Genomic DNA, 11,398 nt, shown 5'->3' on the forward strand with positions numbered 1-11,398 from the left:
TCTTCCTCAAGATTGCTTTGGCTATTCGGGGTTTTTAGTGTTTCCATACAAATTGTGAAATTTTTTGTTTTAGTTCTGTGAAAAATGCCAGTGGTAGTTTGATAGGGATTGCATTGAATGTGTAGATTGCTTTGGGGAGTATAGTCTTTTTCACAATGTTGATTCTTCCAATCAAGGAACCTGGTATATCTCTCCATCTGTTTGTATCATCTTTAATTTCTTTCATCAGTGTCTTATAATTTTCTGCATACAGGTCTCATGTCTCCTTAGGCAGGTTTATTCCTAGATATTTTATTCTTTCTGTTACAGTGGTAAATGGGAGTGTTTCCTTAATTTTTCTTTCAGATTTTTCATCAGTAGTGTATAGGAATGAAAGAGATTACTGTGCATTAATTTTGTATCGTGCAACTTTACCAAATTCATTGATTAGTTCTAGTAGTTTTCTGGTAGCATCTTTAGGATTCTCTATGTATAGTATCATGTCATCTGCAAACAGTGACAGCTTTACTTCTTCTTTTCCGATTTGGATTCCTTTTATTTCTTTTTCTTCTCTGATTGCTGTGGTTAAAACTTCCAAAACTATGTTGAATAATAGTGGTGAGAGTGGACAACCTTGTCTTGTTACTGATTTTAGAGGAAATGGTTTCAGTTTTTCACCATTGAGAATGATGTTGGCTGTGGGTTTGTCATATATGGCCTTTATTATGTTGAAGTAAGTTCCCTCTATGCCTACTTTCTGGGGGGTTTTTATCATAAACGTGTGTTGAATTTTGTCGAATTTTTCTGCATCTATTGGGACGATCATATGGTTTTTGTCCTTCAATTTTTTAATGTGGTTTATCACATTGATTGATTTGCATATATTGAAGAATCCTTGCATTGCTGGGATAAACCCCACTTGATCATTGTCTATGATCCTTTTAATGTGCTGTTGGATTCTGTTTGCTAGTATTTTGTTGAGGATCATTGCATCTATGTTCATCAGTGATATTGCACTGTAGTTTTCTTTCTTTGTGACATCTTTGGTTTTGGTATCAGGGTGATGGTGGCCTCGTAGAATGAGTTTGGGAGTGTTCCTCCCTCTGCTATATTTTGGAAGACTTTGAGAAGGATAGGTGTTAGCTCTTCTCTAAATGTTTGATAGAATTCACCTGTGAAGCCTTCTGGTCCTGGGCTTTTGTTTGTTGGAAGATTTTTCATCACAGTGTCAATTTCAGTGCTTGTGATTGGTCTGTTTATATTTTCTACTTCTTCCTGGTTCAGTCTCGGAGGGTTTGCTTTTCTAAGAATTTGTCCATTTCTTCCAGGTTGCCCATTTTATTGGCATAGAGTGACTTGTAGCAATCTCTCATGATCCTTTGTATTTCTGCATTGTCACTTGTTACTTCTCCTTTTTCATTTCTAATTCTATTGATTTGAGTCTTCTCTCTTTTTTTCTTGATGACTGTGGCTAATGGTTTATCAATTTTGTTTATCTTCTCAAAGAACCAGCTTTTAGTTTTTTTAATGTTTGCTATTTTTTCCTTCATTTCTTTTTCATTTATTTCTGATCTGATCTTTATGATTTCTTTCCTTCTGCTAACTTTGTTTTTTTTTTTTTTTATTCTTCTTCCTCTAATTGCTTTAGGTGTAAGGTTAGTTTGTTTATTTGAGATGTTTCTTGTTTCTTAAGGTAGCATTGTATTGCCATAACGTTCCCTCTTAGAACTGCCTTTGCTGCATCCCATAGGTTTTGGGTCATCCTGACTTAATTGTCATTTATTTCTAGGTATTTTTTAATTTCCTCTGTGATTTCTTCAGTGATCTCTTGGTTATTAAGTAGTGTATTGTTTAGTCTCAGTGTGTTTGTATTTTTTCCAGATTTTTTTCCTGTAATTGATATCTAGTCTCACAGCATTGTGGTCAGAAAAGATACTTGATACGATTTCAATTTTCTTAAATTTACTGAGGCTTGACTTGTGACCCAAGATATGATCTATCCAGGAGAATGTTCCATGAGCACTTGAGAAGAAAGTGTATTCTGTTGTCTTTGGATGGAATGTGCTATAAATATCAATTAAGTCCATCTTGTTTAATGTATCATTTAAAGCTTGTGTTTCCTTATTTATTTTCATTTTGGATGATCTGTCCATTAGTGAAAGTGGGGTGTTAAAATCCCCTACTATGATTGTGTTACTGTTGTTTTCCCCTTTTATGGCTGTTAACATTTGCCTTATGTATTGAGGTGCTCCTATGTTGGGTGCATAAATATTTAAAATTGTTATATCTTCTTCTTGGGTTGATCCCTTGATCATTATGTAGTGTCCTTCTTTGTCTCCTGTAATAGTCTTTATAGTCTATTTTGTCTGATATGAGAATTGCTACTCCATCTTTCTTTTGATTTCTATTTGCATGGAATATCTTTTTCCATCCCCTCACTTTCAGTCTGTATGTGTCCCTAGGTCTGAAGTGGGTCTCTTGTAGACCTCATATATACAGGTCTTGTTTTTGTATCCATTCAGCCAGTCTGTGTCTTTTGGTTGGAGCATTTAATCCATTTACATTTAAGGTAGTTATTGATATTTATGTTCCTATTACCATTTTCTTAATTGTTTTGGGTTTGTTTTTATAGGTCTTTTCCTTCTCTTGTGTTTCCTGCCTAGAGAACTTCCTTTAGCATCTGTTGTAAAGATGGTTTGGTGGTGCTGAATTCTCTTAACTTTTGCTTGTCTGTAAAGGTTTTAATTTCTCTGTCAAATATGAATGAGATCCTTGCTGGGTAGAGTAATATTGGTTGTAGGTTTTTCCCTTTCATCACTTTAAATATGTCCTGCCACTCCCTTCTGGCCTGCAGAGTTTCTGCTGAAAGATCAGCTGTTAACCTTATGGGGATTCCCTTGTATGTTATTTGTTGTTTTTCCCTTGCTGCTTTTAATATTTTTTCTTTGTATTTAATTTTTGAAAGTTTGATTAATATGTGACTTGGCGTGTTTCTCCTTGGATTTTTCCTGTATGGGACTCTCTGTTCTTCCTGGACTTGATTAACTATTTCCTTTCCCATATTAGGGAAGTCTCCAACTATATTCTCTTCAAATATTTTTTCAGTTCCTTTCTTTTTCTCTTCTTCTGGGACCCCTATAATTCGAATGTTGGTGCATTTAATGTTGTCCCAGAGGTCTCTTAGACTGTCCTCAATTCTTTTCATTCTTTTTTCTTTTTTCGGCTCTGTGGCAGTTATTTCCACTATTTTATCTTCCAGGTCACTTATCCACTCTTCTGCCTCAGTTATTCTGCTATTGATTCCTTCTAGAGAATTTTTAATTTCATTTATTGTGTTGTTCATCATTGTTTGTTTGCTCTTTAGTTCTTCTTGGTCCTTGTTAAATGTTTCTTTTATTTTCTCCATTCTATTTCCAAGATTTTGGATCATCTTTACTATCATTACTCTGAATTCTTTTCAGATAGACTGCCTATTTCCTCTTCATTTGTTTGGTCTGGTGGGTTTTTACCTTGCTCCTTCATCTGCTGTGTGTTTTTCTGTCTTCTCATTTTGCTTAACTTACTGTGTTTGGGATCTCCTTTTTGCAGGCTGCAGGTTCGTAGTTCCCATTGTCTTTAGTGTATGCCCCCAGTGGCTAAAGTTGGTTCAGTGGGTTGTGTAGGCTTCCTGGTGGAGGGGACTGGTGCCTGTGTTGTGGTGGATGAGGCTGGATCTTGTCTTTCTGGTGGGCAGGACCATGTCCGGTGGTGTGCTTTGGGGTGTCTGTGACCTTATTATGATTTTAGGCAGCCTCTCTGCTAATAGGTGGGGTTGCATTCCTGTCTTGCTAGTTGTTTGGCATAGGGTGTCCAGCACTCTAGCTTGCCGGTCGTTGAGTGGAGCTGGGTCTTAACGTTGAGCTGGAGATCTCTGGGAGAGGTTTTGCCATTTAATATTACATGGAGCCAGGAGGTCTGTGGTGGACCAATGTCCTGAACTCGGCTCTCCCACCTCAGAGACTCAGGCCTGACACCCGGCCGCAGCACCAAGACCCTGTCAGCTACACGGCTTTCTCTTATTTGTTCGCACAGCTCCCGGGGTTCAACTTTGGATTTGGCCCCGCTTCTATGTGTAGGTCACCTGAGGGCCTCTGTTCCCGCCCAGACAGAACGGAGTTAAAGGAGCAGCTGATTAGGGGCTCTAGCTCACTCAGGCCAGGGGGGGAAGGGAGGAGTACAGAATGTGGGGCGAGCCTGCGGCGGCAGAGGCCAACATGACTTTGCACTAGCCTGAAGCATGCCTTGCATTCTCCCAGGGAAGTTGTCCCTGGATCATGGGACCCTGGCAGTGGCGGGCTGCACACGCTCCCAGGAGGGGAGGTGTGGATAGTGACCTGTGCTTGCGCACAGGCTTCTTGGTGGCTGCAGCAGCAGCCTTAGCGTCTCATGCCCGTCTCTGGTGTCCATGCTGATAGCCACGGCTCGCACCCATCTCTGGAGCTCGTTTAGGCAGTGCTCTGAATCCCCTCTCCTCACGCACCCCGAAACAATGGTCTCTTGCCTGTTAGGCTGGTCCCGACTTTTTCCCAGACTCCCTCCTGACTAGCTGTGGTGCACTAGCCCCCTTCAGGCTGTGTTCACACCGCCAACCCCAGTCCTCTCCCTGCGATCTTACCGAAGCCGGAGCCTCAGCTCCCAGTGTCCACCTGCCCTGGTGGGTGAGCAGACAATCCTCTCAAGCTGGTGAGTGCTGGTTGGCACTGATCCTCTGTGCGGGAATCTCTCCTCTTTGCCCTCTGCACCCCTGTTGCTGCGCTCTCCTCCATGGCTCCAAAGCTTCCCCCGCCACCCCCCATCTCCGCCAGCGAAGGGGCTTCCTAGTGTGTGGAAACTTTTCCTCCTTTACAGCTCCCTCGCACTGGTGCAGGTCCCTTCCCTATTCTTTTGTCTCTGTTTTTTTCTTTTTTCTTTTGCTCTACCTAGGTACGTGGGGAGTTTCTTGCCTTTTTGGAAGTCTGAGGTCTTCTGCCAATGTTCAGTAGGTGTTCTGTAGGGGTTGTTCCACACGTAGATGTATTTCTGATGTATTTGTGGTGAGGAAGGTGATCTCCACGTCTTACTCCTCTGCCATCTTGAAGGTCTCTTCTGACTCACATGGTTTTAACTTCCACCTATATTCTGATGATATCTGAATCTACCTCTTTGTCTCTGAACTCTCACTTGAACTTCAGTCTCCAGATCTCATGGCTGACTGAGAAGGCTACCTGAAATTTCCATAGTCATCTCAAACGCAAGTCGCTTTGATTCTGATTGGTGGAATCTAAATCACATTTGGAACCCTAGCTACAAGGACGTTTCAGAAGTAAGGTTTTCAGCTTTTCAATGTCTGTAGTATGTTAGGGAACAGTAGAAGAAAGTTGGAAAGGATCTTAAATGTCATTCACAAAACCTGTGGTTGTTGGACAGTCATTGTATTAGTAATCTATTGTTGCATAACAAATTACCCCCAAACTAGCAGCTGAAAACCACAAATATTTATTATTTCATAGTTTTTCAGGTTCAGGAATTCAGGAATGGCTTAGTTAAATGGTTCTGGTTCAGCATCTCTGACAAAGTTGCTGTCAAGATGTTAGTTGGGGCTGAAGTCATCCAAAGGCTTGTCCAGGTCTGGAGAGTACACTTCCAAGATGACTCATTCCTATGGCTGTTCACAGGAGCCTCAGTTCCTTGCTGACTTTTAGCAGGAAGCCTTTGTTCATCACCATGTGGGCCTCTCCCTAGAGCTGCTTGATTGTCCTTACAACATGGTAAATAGCTTCCCCCAGAGCAAGTGTTCTAAGAGAGAGAACTAGGAGGAGGCCATAAACATTTTAAGACATAGTCTTTGAAGACACACACTGTTAGTTATGTCATATTCCATTTATTAGAAGCAAGTCACAATATCCAGTCCATTCTTAAGGTGGGGGGAATTAGTTTCCACCTTTTGAAGAAGAGTATCACAGAATTTGTGGACATCATTAAAAATGACCACAGTTACATTATCCATCAAGAGTTGACAGGGTAGTAGGATAGTCAAGATGGAAATAATGCTACAGTAAAGATTGATCCAGTAAGGGCTGAACTTTTGGGGTCTTGGATAAATATAATGGATCTAGGTCAGCATAAGCAATTGTATATCCCCAACACCTAACACCATGTAAATACTACAATACATGGTAGACACTATGAATGCTGAATGAATAAAGGAAGGAAAGTTGGATTGATTGAATAGGTAGATAATGGCTGGATGAACGAATCCCAACTTTTAGGGTCCCAAACCATAATGAAAATAATCCTTCAAATACAGTGATTCAGTGTCCAGTCTGCTTGCATTTGGTTCTAAGCTGCTTCTTTAACAATAAGACAGCTCATTTCAAAATAGTTCATAAAACCCAAACATCATGGAAAGCCAGATTGAAACCCTGATGTATTTGTTGTTCAGGTCTGTAATCAGCGAATAGAAGCTACAGTCAAGAGCGGGTCAGTAGCCCCACATGCTGTAGACATTATTAAGGAGACAACCATTGCTTCTGAGCCGCAGAAAATGTGCTCACCGTCCTGGCTCAGCAAATTCAGATGGGAGGAAAGGTGACTGTTACTCTTCTACCCTTCTTTTTTTCACCAGCCTGAATCGCTAGCTATTTTTAAAAAGTTGCTTCCCATCTAGCAAGAGGCAGTTAATGACAGAGCAGCAAGTTTCTCACCCATCAATCTGAACTAGCAGGTCTAAACCAGTACAGCACTTTTGAACATGCCGTTGGAGAAATAAAATGGAATGTCAGGTTGGTCATCTTTGAAAGGCTTTCTTGAATCACTTGGCTAATTTTCTCAAGAGTGAAAAAGAAGCCTAAGGGTGACAACATCCCATTGCTCAGGCAAGGAGTTCTGAGGAATCCACTGAGCTCCCCTTTAAGATGTTGGTTTTGGGCATCCAATCTTGTGGCTTGCCTCAAGGTTTCTGTTTTGAAGACACTGGATTGGGCATGCTGTTATAGCAGAATGTTTCCTTCAATCTAGAGAACTTAGTCTACAGTTAAATAAGGACAACGTTTAGCAATTTATTTTTTTTCAGCAGACATTTCTTGAGCTCTTGTTAAACACTTACTGGTATGCTAAGCCCTGGGGATACAGGGTGAACAAGAGAGAAGTGTTCCCTGCCTCCATGGCTGTTGAAGTCCAACTTTTTATTCCTGACTGAAAACTCAGTGTCAAACTCAAGTAAAGCATGACCCTTTGACCTCTACTTAGTCTTGCCTAGAACTGGAAGGTGACTTGATTGTGACAGACCTTTTGGAAAGAAAACAGAGGGGCCTATTGTCTAACACCATCTCACTCTTTTTGCTGCCCTGTTTTCAAACTCATAAGCAAGCCCTATGAAATTGTGACTGTGTGTGCCTCTTTAAGTGAGCATGGCTCTGCCACAAGCCCTGGTGACTTCAGCAAGGCAGGACCATCTCTCTGGGCGTGCCCTTCCCTGCTCAGTCAGGTGGCCACCACGGACAATGCTGTGAAGTATGCACGTCCATAAGATTAGTTACAATTTTTCATGCTGCAGGTGGCAGGAGCCCAAATGCACTGCTGTTCTCAGGAGCAGTCATAGACTAGGAAGCTCATATAATGGCAGCAGGACCTGTTTCTCAGCTTTGCTTCGTTTGGATGTGAGTTGTCTCATAGCATCCCTCAGTCTTATTCTCTTCATGGTAACAAGATATCTGCTGCAGCCTAGGAAGCCTCAGATTCTCACACCCTGGTCCAGAGGAAGAGTGAAAGCTTTTCTTTCCTAAGGCCTCAGCAAGCAGCTCCTGGAATCCTACTGCTCTGATTGGTTACCTGTCCATTTTTGAACCAGTCACAGTGGCCCAGGTGAGTGGGATATTCTAATTGACTTAGACCATGAGAGCCCTTCATTGGAGCTGGAACAGGGATGAATCCCACCCACGTTGCCCACTGATGTTAAGGGAGAGGTGATTTAAAGGAAATTCAGGCACTATTAGGAAAAGGAGGGGGTATGGATGCCTCTGCCACTGTCTTTAGTGTTCTCAGCCTTCCTTTCTTTTCTTTTTTAAAATAGACTTAATTTTTTAGAACAGTTTTAGATTTACAGAAAAATTGGTAAGATCATACAGAGGGTTCCCATATACTCCATACCCACTTTCCCCTATTAGTAACACCTTACAGTATATGGTACATTTGTCATATTGATGAACTAATGTTCATAAATTATTATTAAGTAAGGTCCATATTTTATTCAGATTCTCTTATTTTTACCTAATATCCTTCTTCTCTTCCTGGATCCCATTAAGGGTACTATATTATAATTAGTTTTCATTTCTTCTTAGGCTCCTCTTGGTTGTGGCAGTTTCTCAGACCTTCCTTGGTATCCCCCTCCTTCATCTTGTGGTTTAAAATCGTGTGTTACCTATATTGAATCAGTGTGTCCAGCTCATAGTAGGAGTTGAAGAAATTACTTGTTGGATAGTTGAATTCATACAAGCTGACTCTTATAGTCTCAGTTCATTTAATGGTTTTAGGAATTTTCCCTCTAGGAAGATTTATATTTTTAAACTGGAATTTGATTTAAGCTGGAGAGGATGATGCTCTAAGATGAAATTACAGGTTCAGTTGGGGAAGGTGGTGGTAATGGGAGTGGGGAGAAGGAATTTGGCCATTGGGGACTTCATAGCACATCTGAGTTCATATGGTAGAGGCAGGCTTATGTCAGATCCTGTGTCATGAATAGAACTTTGATATAATGGAGGATAGGATTCAGAAGATAGCAACTGTGGTAGGGAAGCTTAGGAAGGAAAATTACTAGTCGAGGAAATAACTACTACAGCTAACCTTCTTTTTGTCAAAGGAAATTTGGAAAGGGAAGCTGGGGCTACAGTAGAAGATAGGATTTTTATTTGATTATTTATTTTTTACTTTCATAGCCCTTGAAGGTGGGGAGAAGAAAGGTTGAGCTATATATATATATATTTAAGCCTACTTTAGCTATCTGTAATTAACAAATCAATGTTTAGCCCTTCACAGTTTGCTAATAGCCAGCTGTAACCTTTAGCCCTGGACCATCTAAGACCAGGATTATTCTAGCAAATTCTAGCTCTTTCATTGTTTTATACTGCACATAGCTTCATCCTCTGGCACTAGAGAGCTCTACTGACAGGCAGTTCCTGAAACTGACAGAGATAGTAAGTGAAGCTCTAGAAACTAATTGTGTGATATTTGCTGCCCTAGGGCAGTTAGCAGTTAGTCTTGGCCAAGGGTAGGATTTTTCTGAGTCCTCTTTCAAGGAGACTTAGGTTGAAAAAAATAGGAGACTGGGTCAATGGCTTCCTCCTTCCACAAAAAAGCATGGAATCCTGTGGGGGTCTGTCTCAGACTCAGACCAACCTTGAGCACACCTGTAAAGCAGGCAAGCCTTGTGTTCCATGTCCCAGTTGTTCTTTTCCCATCTCTCCCCTCATTGCTGATTCTGATTCCCCCCTTTTTAAGCTGCACGGCTGTTGTGCTAAGGTCTTTATACTCTTTTGTTTACCTTTCACAGCCCACTTTTGGGAAAGGGCCTAAGAAATCCATTTGTATCAGGATATGAATATCTGAAAATGTTTAATTTTTGTCAAGGAATGGACTTTTAATTGTAAAATTTCAGGCACTAGACAGCTGTGACTAAGGCGTGTAGGGTAGATCCAGCTTTAGGTAGAATTCCTTCCATGCCAGTGCTCCTGAAATGTGGCTGTAAGTACGCAGCACCCACTCGTGTGTGACCACAGTTGGGCCCTGGAGTCAGGATTAGTACCTGCTCAGCTGTAATGAATTGGAGAAAGCCTCTCCTTTCCCAGGCCACATTCTTCTGGGTTTGATACAGGAGTCTTGCATTTCTCTTGACATGTTATTTAGGTTAACAACCACTGGTTGGTGGCTTTGTATTTTATGTGCATGTGTTCAATCCAATAAACATTTCCTGAGCACCTACTTCTGCCAGGTAATGTGTGAAGCTCTGAGCTAGGTAAGTTAGCACTGAATTCCCAGGCTGGAAGTCTCATCTGGGAGGCCTACAAAAGGACCAGCCATTCTGCCAGGAGGCCCGTTAGGGAGTGCATTCTTCTCTGGTGACAGATGACCAGTGAAGGACAGAGTAAGGCTTTGGAGCGAAGGGGTGAGTCCTGTTGGAAAGGACTGCTTCAGAAGCAACTGGAAGTTCAGCAGTGCCTTGTTGGATTTGACAAGAAAAGATGGAGGAAAGGAAAGTCATTCCCAACAGTAAGACTACTCATGAGGTATATGGTCTGGTTAGGCTGTAGCCTGAGGAGCACAGAGGAGAAAGGAGGAGAGATTATTGGAGGCATTGTCTTGGGGCCAGTAGAAAGGATCCAGCACTGAGTTCAGCACTGTTTACCTGCAGTGTGACCTTGGACATTTTGCTTAACTCTTCTGTGCCTCATTTTCTCATCGATAAGATGGGGATAACAGTAGTAGCTACCTTGTAGGCTTGCTGTCAGCATTACAAGAGATATTCAGGATATATGCTTGGAAAAGTTTGTGACACATAGCAATGGCTCAAGAAGTGTTTTTGAACACTTAGGGTACCACTAGACATCGTACCAAATAAACCTCCAAATTTCAGTGCTTAACACAATAGAGGTCTATTTTTCATTCATATAACAGTACTATGTTGATATTCCTATTCTCAGGAGTTCTTATCCCCTAGGATGTCAGAGCGCTTGGCATTTAGTCAGCAGATGGATGTGGAAAAACACAACTGCTCTTAACCTTAACCCAGGCCTGAAAGTGACACATACCACATGGTGAGAACAGGTCCCATGGCCCTACATGGCCGTCAGCTGCTTCCCGGAACAGCTTTATACTCAGGAGGGGGAGTATGGATCTTGGTGTAGAGTTAGCTGCCCCTGCCTCTGTTAGTTAGGAGGATGGAGAGGAAGAGAAAGAGGGGGAGGCTGGGGACTTATCATAAGCATCTTGGTTCCAGATTGGGAATCTAGATTTTGCCCAAGGATGTAATGGTTGTTGTGAGGGGAACAGCAGTGCTACCCCCTCTCCCCCCAATAAGGCGCTGTCTGAAATTCATTGCTCAGTCTCTCTTGTTCCCCAGGCTGGGAGTCTGACACTTCCTCAGGCCCAGGGAGCAAGTGGTCATGTTGTTTTCCCTGTCATCACTGAAATGAAGTGGGCAGTGGGATTTATAGCTTATATAAGGCTTTTGAGTTGGTTGATTAGAGTGAGTTCATGCAGAGGGTTAGCCAGATAGCCCTCCAAGTTGAAAAATAATAACACTGTAGCTTTATCTCTGCTTTTATCTGAGGAGCCACAAAGCACTTTGCAAAGCCTGACAGCATCTCCCTGAGGTGACTAATATTATAACTATTTTAACAGGGAGATT

This window comes from Balaenoptera physalus (assembly GCF_965194825.1).
Source record: "Balaenoptera physalus genome assembly, chromosome: 4".
Classification (NCBI taxonomy): Eukaryota; Metazoa; Chordata; class Mammalia; order Artiodactyla; family Balaenopteridae; genus Balaenoptera; species Balaenoptera physalus.